An 11,380-nucleotide genomic window follows, 5' to 3' on the forward strand; every position below is an offset into this window, starting at 1 on the left:
ACCTAGCTACCAGTTGCCAAGGGACCAATTTAGTGTTCATAGCACCCTATTCTCCAACTCAAACTCCCTATAAATCAAATCAAATAACTATTGCAGTGCAGAGAAGACATTCTCCATAATACAACACAAAGTTGTCTAAGTTGCCCTTCCCTTAAAAGAAAAAAATACATCAGACACAAAGGATACTTTATTGGTTTATGTGAAGTTATTTGAAGTATATAATGACATTATTGTGATATGTAGGGTGTGTATGGCTTTTGTGTTTCAGAATCAATAACACCTAGTACCAACTGGTAACTGAGAATAAAAAAGTCGTGCAGGTCTAGTTGAAGGTCATGCTTGTTTGCAAGATGCTCACTCAGGGTATGCATCTGTTATTATTAGGATGTATAAAACACTGGGAAAGGTATCCCTATGTCTAGTGACTAGTGATGTCATAGAGTAATAAATGCAGCACATTTCTATTATTATGGCAGAGTAATAAACATCTATAACAATTGTAAATGGCTGTTTCGTCTCCGTCATGTGCAGTGGATGGTGGAGTGGAAGGACATCGAGGCATAAATGGCGAGACGTGGACGGAGAACCTAGCATGACAGGAGATAGATATCATACAAGTAGGTTGCCGTGACAACAGAGAAGATGCCCAAGCATCCGGCCGGGTAAAGTGTCACACACAGGAGTGGATTACAATCCAGCCAGTGTCTATTTTGTAATTATAACTCTTTATCTAATTGTCGAAGTGCATGTGCATCACTATATTCTTTTTAATTTAGCTACTCCATCTTTGGACAGTTACACACAGCCACCACCAGACCGTCATAAGCCGATGTCAGAGATGTGTGAATAGTTCACATTACTCAGTTGAGAGCCGAATGACACAGGAGTGGGGGCCAAGCATAACCAAAGGGATGCATGCAGACAGAATTGAATTAGAGAATACATCTAACCCATGGGTAGATATATAAGATAGGGATATATTCTACCCTATGAGGGGAATTTAGCAAGTAGCATTTTGGGCAAATTGACGTTTTGTGGCACGTTTTTGGACAAATTGCAAGATTTATCAAAGGCCATGCCATATTCACACACTACTTGCTGCAAAATGCCATCTAGACTTTTTCCCTTTACTAAAGACTAAAGTCTGAATTATTAAGCTGCGCTTTCACGAGGCGCCAACAACGTACAGAAAAATAACATAAAAAAAGAGGTGGATGCAAGTATCAAGCTATTTGGCCTTTCATGACTGAATAATGAAGTAAAATACACATTATGTTGTCATTGATTATTTCTTAATTAAGGGGGCCAAAAGCAGAAAATTATTATGATTATCGGGATCAGTTATTTAGTGAATATAATATTATGGCAAAATCAATCTACTATTATATCAAGAGGACTATATTATATTCACATTATATAAAGGGGGAAATTCAACCATTTGTTGGTGGTTTTGGCTGGAACAGCGAGTTTGGAGTTTCAAGTTGAGTTCACACCCTCCAAATCACTGCATAATACATCCAGCGGTTTAGAGGGCACAATAGACAGAGATGTTTGGTTGTCTTGAAATAGCCAGAAAATCTGGCCTTTTTAAGCACCACCGTGTTTTGGTATATGATCAATGGCCATGAGGCAAGATAGCGAACAATTGAAATCGGAATACTAAATCAATGCCATGGAAAGGAAATCCCTGGTTATCGATATAATTGCATTTTGTGGACTTGGCCTTCTCCTTAAAACCAAGCAATGTAATATACAAGAATAACACTTATACATAGCTTTCATGTGATTTTTTAATTAGTGGGTTATATAATGCTAAATTTAACAATTTTCACGCTAGCATAGAAAGAAATCTGACTGCCAGAAAATTGTTAGGGGGAAATAAAAACTGGTATGAAAATGTAAATATAAAAGTATAATCACAGAAAAGGAAGAACACATTTTGTAAACAGTTTGCCCTTGAAAACCCTAAAGAACTAGAGACACGATGCAGGAAGAGCCATGACTCAAACAATAATTATGTTCTTAACTGAATGTTCATTATTAAATTAAAATGCTCTGAATAAATAAAGTTACTAAAAGGGTTAAATAAAGGCTGAATAAAGTAACTAAAATGATTAAAATGTAAATATGTAACAAGACCCCATCTATCAACCCCTGTGATGAAAGCATTTTTGTATCCTAATTTGTCCAAAGTGTTGCCCTGCCACAGTTGTTTAAAATGTGACAACCTCTTTTCAATCTGTATGCAGCAAGGAGTTAAAGACGTGTGCAAGCAAGAATATAACCCCACCATCTTATCCTTCGCATATATATGTCCCTAAATCACACTTGCCTACTCTACCGAGATCTGCGTGAGGCTCCTGATTTTTCAGGTAACCCCCTGCACCATTGGAAGAGTAGGCACTTCTCCCGCATCCTGCCCACTTTATAGTGAAGTGGGCAGGATGGGGAGAGTTTTATTGAGATTTTGCTGCCTGGCTACTAGATTTTGTGTAAAGGAGGAAGCAGATCCTCATCAGCTCTGGCGGAGATTTGTGCCTATAGTATTGCGTTGTTCATATCATGCACAGGAGTGCATGTGCTAAGTGTTGCCTGCGGTGACTGCTATTCCTGTGTCCGTCCCAGCCTGCGCTGATGACTCCTCTCCATGCTGGCTTGCTTTGATCCCTGCTGTCTGTCTCAGTCTATGCTGATCCTCCTGTACGTCCCGGCTGTCTACTGTCTCCTATCTCCGGCTGTATAGCGCTCTCCGGTAGTAGGGTCTATGCGTGGCCAGGGATTGCGGAGCAGCTTCAGAGGGATAGTGGTGTGACCACGAGGGGAGGGGGGTTTTGTTGTACTTTCTGGCACCATTATTTTATGTGAAATGTGATAATTTATTACCGGAGGGTGGGGGTGGAGCAGGGGAGCTGTGCAGCGCAGTGAGGGAGCCTCCATTTCACTGTATCCATTCAACTGTGACCATTTTGTGGACTAGTATAGTATGTATAACAGTTGCATAACACACAGAGCTGTGCTCCTCACTCACTCCTGTAAGTTTTTTGGGGGACGGTGGTCTGGCTACTACACTTTCATCCTGGCTCCTAGATTTTAGAAAAATTTGTCAAGCCCTGGATTAAATGGCCCCTACACACTAGACAATGGGCCTGATTCAGACCCACTCGCAAGCGGCTGTCCGCTCGCAAGTGGGTCGATGTTGTGCACTGCGCATGCGCACGACGGCGGAAGCTCCGTCGTGCGCATGCGCCAGACGCGACGAGCGAAGGACTTTCCTTCGCTCGTTGTGTCTGATCAAAGGGGGCGTGCTGTCGATGTTGATTGACAGCACGCCCCCTTTGGTGGGCGTGCCTCCCTGACGGGGGCGTTCCCAAGGGAACGCCTACCGTCAGAAGCCGGCCCACTGACATCACTAGTGATGTCAGTGGGAGTGATTTTGGCTCTGATAGAGCTAAAATCACTCCGGGCCTTGCGGTTGAAAAACTCAACCGCAGGCTCCGGCTCGCAGTGGCGATGGTCAAGACCATCGCTGCCATCAAACTGCACGCTTGTATAGGCCAGGAGGACGCTCCATAATTATGGAGGGCGGCCCTCATTCAGAGCGTGCGCTCTGCTCAGAGCGTACGGCTCTGAATGAGGGCCAATATCTTTAACGATTTGGCTGCATCAGAATGACAAATCGTCCAGTGTCTACACGCTATCACGATCCGGATGGCTTTGGTCGCATCTTCAGATCCATTGTATATTCAGGAAGATCTGTCAATCTCATAAACGATTCCCCTCTCATCGACAAATGACATGTCGTTCAGTCCTGCACAATGCTGCTGTCCTTTGACAGGCATTCCCATAGACACTTCCCTCCCAGACCTGCTTCAGACACAGATGCATGCGCAGATCAGGGGATCAGTGCATGCATCTGTGTAAAAAGCTTAAGTGTAAAAAAAAAAAAAAAAAAATGACATAGGGTCCCCCCCTAAAAGCAAAACCAGCCCCGAATTTTTCATAGCCAGTCCTGGTTGTCTAAATACGGGGACAAAAGACGTAGGTGTCCGCTGTATATAGCACAACCAGCACTGGGCTCAACGAGCCGGTCCTGGTTTTGGAAATACAGGGGACAAAATGAGTAGGGGTCCCCTGTATTTTCCATACCCAGCACCGGACTCTTTCTAGCGGGGCTGTTATGCCACAGCCAGGGAAACCCTTTCACCATGTCCCCGGCCAAAGCATTACACCTGATCGCAGGTCATCCTAGGCCGGGGATTAGTGGGGAGGTAGGGATCCCCCTCTCCAGGGCACCCCAGGCCTGGGCTGACAGCCCGATGCTATCCCCAGCACCCCTGGCCGGTGGGTGCCAGGTTGATTGTGAATAGTGTGGTGTAAAAAAATAGATTAACAAATATTGTCTTTTGCTGGGGAACTACAGGTCCCAACAAGCTTTCCCTGCATGCTGGTACATAGAGAACCACAAGTATCAGCATGCGGGCATTAAGGTAAGGGCCCGCTGGTACCTGTTGTTCACCCACAAAATAAATATTAAAATAACCACACCACACACACACCGTGAAAGTAGAACTTTATTAAAGCATACATGCACACTCACATATACTTCTACTCACCTAAAATCCCTGTAGCCAATCAAGTCCCCTTGTCCAATAGAATCCATGACACCTGTATAAAAAAAAAAAAAAAGAGTACATACTCCCCTATTCCTATTGTAGATCATGTCCTCTTCGGTACATGTAGCATGCCTTCTTCTACCATCTTCTACAAAAAGTCCCGACCCACGAACTTAGTACCGTCCTCTAAATATGGTACTTCCTGAATGACAGCTCAGCTGCGGCATTTCTATATAGAAATGCCTAGGCTGAGCGTTCATTGGCTGAGAGAGGTGAGCCTCCGCCTCTCTCAGCCAATGGACGGTTCCCACCATTGACTTCAATGGTGAGAACTGCTAGGTAACCTTTAGTAACCTAGCGGTTCTCACCATTGAAGTAAATTGTTGGAACCACCCATTGGCTGAGAGAGGCGGAGGCTCAACACAACCAAACAATATTGCACAGTGTGTATGCACTATATCATTAGTCCAGGAGTTCCGTGGAGTTCAGGGGAAATCGTTGACGACATTGCATTCGTTTGCAAGTTGTTTAATGTGTACCCAGCTTAAAGAGAAAGTAGGTAAGTATGCCCTAAATGCTTACATTTGGAACATGGCAAAAAAATAAAAAAATAAATTAAATAACACAATAATATTGTAATAGATTTTCTTTTTATATAGCTACGTCACAGTGATATAGAGCAAACTGTTATCTAAAAAGAATGCTAAATGCAACCATTTTGCTGAGTCTAACATGTGTAACACAAACTCATGCCAATAAGGCTGCATTCCTTTGTTTGAAGAGTCTGCAATTCACTAGTTTCATTAATCCTGAACTATTTCACATTTATTGTGCAACAACCTCATCAAACACTGATGGGGATGTAGCTCAGGAACAGTTCTCTCATTATATAAACCTTAACTGATAAAGATTGCATTCCATTTTACTAACTTGGTTTTGTCCTCCTCTAACATTTCAATTTAAGAAATATTTTCAATAAGCACAACAATCAAAGCTGTTATTCTGAATTTACTGACAGAAAACAAAACTATTCCCCTAACCTGAATCCAATCTTTAGTGCTTGCTATGACTATCAGATCCATTTAAAATGGATTTAAACCGGCAATAGAAGTAAATGCTAAATCAGACTTGCTAAGCCTAACCTTACCCTTTTGTTCTATTATACGGACTTAAAACTTATGTTTATTCTAAACTGCTACCATGAATATTTTGTATAGGGCCTGATTCAGAGATGGACGGTAATGCATACGCAGCAGCATACTCTCACGGATCGCAGTAGCTAAAATGTGCTAATGCAACAGGCGGCAGATTTTATATTGAGATGCCAAGCGGAGCCCTCGTAGCTGCCCGCAGCTGCATACACAAACGCAGCATTGTACGCAGATCTTAAAAACATCGACAGCTTGAGTACGTCTATGGTCACTCAGAATAGCTGTGGTAATTGAGATGCTGGAGGTTCTTTCTGTGCGTGATTGCAGACGCTGGCTAGTACACGTCCAGGAAACAGCCCCGGCACGCCTGCGTTTTGGCTGGAACTCCAAGTAACCACCCACATAACTGTCTCTTCCTGTCAATCAATTGCAAGCGAATTCTCACAGCGTGCGCTATCACAATTCATTCGCAGTGCGTGCACAATGCGATAATCGCTCAACTGCATGAATAGCCTTTAGCTCTGAATCAGGCCCATAGTGCCCTTAATCAGAGATGTACGCTAATGGCACCGCAGCTGCAAATTAGTACACAACTGCTGTGCAAAACTATGTAAATGTCGCAGCTGCCTGGATTTGCATTGAGATGCCTATTGGCAGCTTCACAAATCCAAGCGACTGCGTACAAAAAAGCAGCATCGGTCGCAGATTAGTCGAGACATGCCCCGAAAAAGGTTGCAACACTCCTGCGTTTGAGTCACCCCACCCACTGCTGCCCACAAATGGTCCCTGCCTGTCAATCACTTTGCGAATGAAACCCCACTGCAAGAGACAACGAAAATGAAATTTGATGCATGCGCAGTGCGAATCAGACGCATTCACAGATAATCGCTCAACTGCGTAAACATCGTCATTACGTCAATCACTGAATCAGGCCCATAGACATCAATTTCCCTATTGTGATACCTGCATATTGAAGTCACAAGGGCAACATTGAAGGTAAAAATTTAGTTCCATAGTTTTAAAAGTTTAGGGGTCTATTTACTAAGCAGTGTTAGGAGACAGAGTGAAAAGTGATAAGGTACCAGCCAATCAGCTCCTAACTGCCATCTCACAGGCTGTGTTTGAAAAATGACATTTGGGAGCTGATTGGCTGGCACCTTATCACTTTTCACTCTGTCTCCTAACACTGCTTAGTAAATAGACCTCTTAAGGTGGGTACACACTATACAGATATAGCTGCAGATGATGGTTGTTCGTACACACTGAACAACCATCATCTGTGCCTGCGCGCAGGTCCCGGCGACCAGGGGGCGTGTCCCAGTGGGCGGGGGGGCAGGTCCCGCCCCCCTCCCTGCAGCTGCCGCTGTGTGTGTATGGGAGGTCTGCAGACCGCTTGTACACACCTGCCTTTGGACACAGGCGTTCACCGACATATCGCGGGTACACACTGCCCGACGGGCAGCAGAAACATTTGCCGATCAATTGATCAGCCAGTGTATCTGTCAGTGTGTACTCAGCTTTAGTCTTTGCTAACAGATTTAAAAGTGGTTTTGAAATTAATGTACAAGTTGGAGAGATACCAACCAATCAGATATGGTCATTTTCCAAACACAGCCTGTAAGCCTTAACTTGCTCCACTCTATCTCTTCGTACATCTCTTCCTAATGTTATACTTATGTGTGAAAACAGTCAGTTGGATTCAAATATCTATAAAGCAGAACAGTGTCGTAACTAGGAGTGTGCGCCGCTCACACATGACCCCTGAATCACCTGGACGCAACAAGCAGGCATCCCGCAGCTCTAACAGCCCCCCAGGCATTCAGTCAGAGCCGTAATTACCGGGGCTGCTGGCACTGCCGCCTCCGCATGTCGTCATGCTCTTGGGGGAACGGGGCACAGGGCTCTGTTACGGCCCTGGAGCAGATGGTAGTGTATATGAGGCATACACAGGGATGGACTGGCCCAGCTGGTGCAATTCCTGTTGGGCTCCATTGACTCAGAGTACCACCTTCTAACATGGGGTGGGGATGCACTACTGTCCACAGTCTGTAATAATTACTAGAGTAACAGCAGGTGCTGTTACCATTCTTCGAATTGCCGCTGCACCGTCTTGGGTGAAAGGAGTTAGATTGTTCTATGACATCAAATAGATAAATGGGAGCATGGCAGAGGAGTCCTGTCAGACTACATCGAAGAGAAAGTCACAGTCGGACAATAAGCAATAGATGCCACTCGGGAGGAGAGAGAAGGTGGGTACACACCTAGCAGATATATCTGCAGATGATGATCGTTCATATACACTGGACAACCATCATCTTCCAGGCAGCCGCGGGTCCCGCTGGCCAGGGTGGCGAGATGTGGGCGGGTTCGCCCCCTCCCCGTGGCTGCCGCTGCATGTGTACAGATGGTCGGCAGACCACCCGTACACACTGGCCGATGGACAGGTATGTCTGCAGATATATCTGTCCATCGGCTGTGCAGCAAAGTCAATGCGATATGTCTGTGAACGACGTTGTTCACAGACATATCGCTGGTACACACTGGCAGACGGGCACCAGATATATTGGCCGATCAATTGATCGAGCAATGTATCTGTCAGTGTGCACCCAGCTAGAAAAAGGTTGAGTCTGAGGCAAGACAGGCATATCAAGGGGAATAATACAGAATGTAAGTGCAGCCAATTCACTGGCTACAGTGACTGTATACAGATTTACAGATTCACTAATACAGCACCACTGATGAAGGGATTGTGGGCCTGATTCAGTGCGGACGCTCTGAAAGAGCTCTCGATCAGAGTCAGGGTGTTTTTTGCTTTTTTTGGTGCAGCCTCTGGGCCGCTCGCATAGCTGTGGGTGACCAGGGGCAGTGGCCAAACATCGACCCGCTCGCGAGCGGGTCTGAATCAGGCCATGTCCACACTAATGGTAGGTACTCACCATAGCTGCAGTGCATTGTTCACACCAAGTTTTAATCTCTTAATTTGTGTTTAAAGCTGGGTACATACTACATGATATTGTTAATGATATGGCCGATTCCGACGCATCGGAATGACAAATGGTTAATATTGTGCAGTGTGTATGCACTACATCGAGTAGTGCGCCCTCCCGTGGGGTTGTCAGATGCATTGCCTGATCTTTTGTACATGCAGTCAAATCAGGTGATGCGGTTGACGATCCCATGCCACGCTATGCAGCGAGAGCTAGCATATCGACGGTCAGTGTATACGGACTGCCCGATATGTTGGCCTGTCGGTGGAGGGGAGGTAGTGTGTTGCATCGCTGGGTACACGTCATTTAGTTTGTACCCAGCTTCAGTATCACCACCGACTCTACTGACATTAGTTTTTCTCAGACTGGGGCCACCTGCATCTGCATCTGTCACACACCTCGTAGCTATAGAGAGTACTTCTACACAAAGGGACTCCGATTTATTCACCAAGTGTAACACATGCAGGTTATGGTTTTATAAGCCTCCTTAGGATATATGACGCAGTAAGACTTTGTTGCAATCTCATTTTTAACATGTAATCACATTAGTCCATTAACACTGCCTATTAACTTGAAACTGCCCAACGTAATCAAAATAATGATGTGAGTAGCAGAGACTACCAGAAACACAGGAAACACAAGCAGACGTGGATATGTATTAACAGACTAGGGCCCTCATTCAGAGCCACTCGCTATTTGCGGTCGTTCGTTCTAAAACAAGGGGTGGCTATTCAAATGAACCGTTCGCTGTTTGCGGTCTGTTCACGCCTCTAGGTCTGAACGAGCGAACAAAACTTGCGTTCGTTTTTTGGAAAACTACGCCCCCTGGCCGCTCGCATCCTACGTCATGTCCGCTATTTATTAGATTAATCGAGTACATCGACCAGGGTATGAGCTGCTCGCTATTCTTGTGGTTGGTTTTTGCTACCACAATTTTGCGAGCAGTTCTGGCTTTAAATTAACCCAGTGACGTGGTCAATGACGCTGCTGTTTTAAATATGCACACCCATAAAACGCCCGTTTTGACCTTTAAGCACGCCTGTGATCGGATTTCCACTCCCCGTTTTCAAGCACCTTCCCCTGTTACCACCCACATACGCCTCATTCTGTCACTCAAAATAGCAGGCATTCGCTATTTTGCGAGCACACGATTTTCGGCCGCACTGAGTGGTTCGCGCATGCGTATTTCGATCCGTACGCATGCGCAGTTGGGCAAACATCGCTCGGAGCGAACGAGCAGCCACTTGCGTCCGGCTCTGAATCAGGGCCTAGATCTCATTGTTAATAATACGGTCATAGACATTTTATAGTAATCTTTTGCAGATGTGTTTTAATTGAACCTTATTCTCTTAATAAATATTTTATAATATTGACCATCTACCCACTTTTCATATGTCTGTTGAATAACACTTTTCTATAATCACAAATTAGTGGGACGGTGACCACAATCACCTATTCAGCTGCCCCCCCACTTCCATCTGCTTGAGAGTGCAACCACAAACAGTAACTTAAGGCATACGCCAGTGACCAGACATCCACATCAAGAACCAGGTTAGCCTGAGTCTGCTATACACAAAGGGAATGCTCTCTGACCCTAGAAATGTTTCTGCATCCCACCAATACTTTTTTTTTTTGTTATTAATTCTCAATGCTTGTCCTGTACACTTCATTTAGTGTTAGAGTATACCTTAGCCGAACTTATTGTACTCCACATATTGCTTTGTTCCACGTAATCATCCTGCAACCTATGAATACATTTGATCATCGGATATGTATAGCCATACCCATTACTTCTATCACAATATTAAGGCAATTTGCCATATGCTTCATTTAAGTACCTATTGTGATTTTGTTACTTCTTGTTATTTCTCTACCACCCACTCAGCTCTGCTGCCCCTGCCATGCCACTTGGCATATCCACCCTCTTTCCCCTCATTCTTTATTTCCCACCTCATTCCGTTTCATCCATGCAATAGTCCATGCCATGCTGCCTCACATTGTGTTCCTTCACCCAGCTCATCAAACTGATACTCTGAACGCTTACATGCCACTACCTTTTTTTTTGTTCCCACTTTGACATGCATCACTATAAATATATATATATATGCCCCCCTCCTCTAAACTCACTGCCATCCTCCCAATCTCTCTTCCCTACTGCTCTATCCCTCTGTCCTCCCACCTTCCTCCCCCTACTTGTCTCTTCCCCTCTTACTCGCCTGCTACCACCCAGCTCATCCCAGTGTACCATCAACCCTTCCTACCTTATCCACATACCACCGTTCAATTCCTCCCTTTCTCTTGTGCCCTTTTAAATGCAGGGTGTGTGTGTCTGGCTGTAATTACCAGGCCCCCATCCCTGTCCACTTTATCTCCAACACCCTCAACCATCTTACTCTCACTGGCTTAACCCATTAGACACGAGATCTCTCGCTCGTCTCTCTTTCATAGGTCTCAGTTTCTCCCACATCTGCCAAGTTGGTGGTGTGGGAATCATTCACTCCTCTACGCCAATTCTAATGGCTCCTACCCCTGGGACCATTTCTCACTAACATTTTCTAATTCGAGAAACACTCTTCTGTAACTGAGCAAAAATGTTAAATTGTACCAACTGAAATGAATATAGATGTGT

This window comes from Taudactylus pleione, unplaced genomic scaffold, assembly GCF_031769625.1.
Source record: "Taudactylus pleione unplaced genomic scaffold, aTauple2 ptg000391l, whole genome shotgun sequence".
Classification (NCBI taxonomy): domain Eukaryota; kingdom Metazoa; phylum Chordata; class Amphibia; order Anura; family Myobatrachidae; genus Taudactylus; species Taudactylus pleione.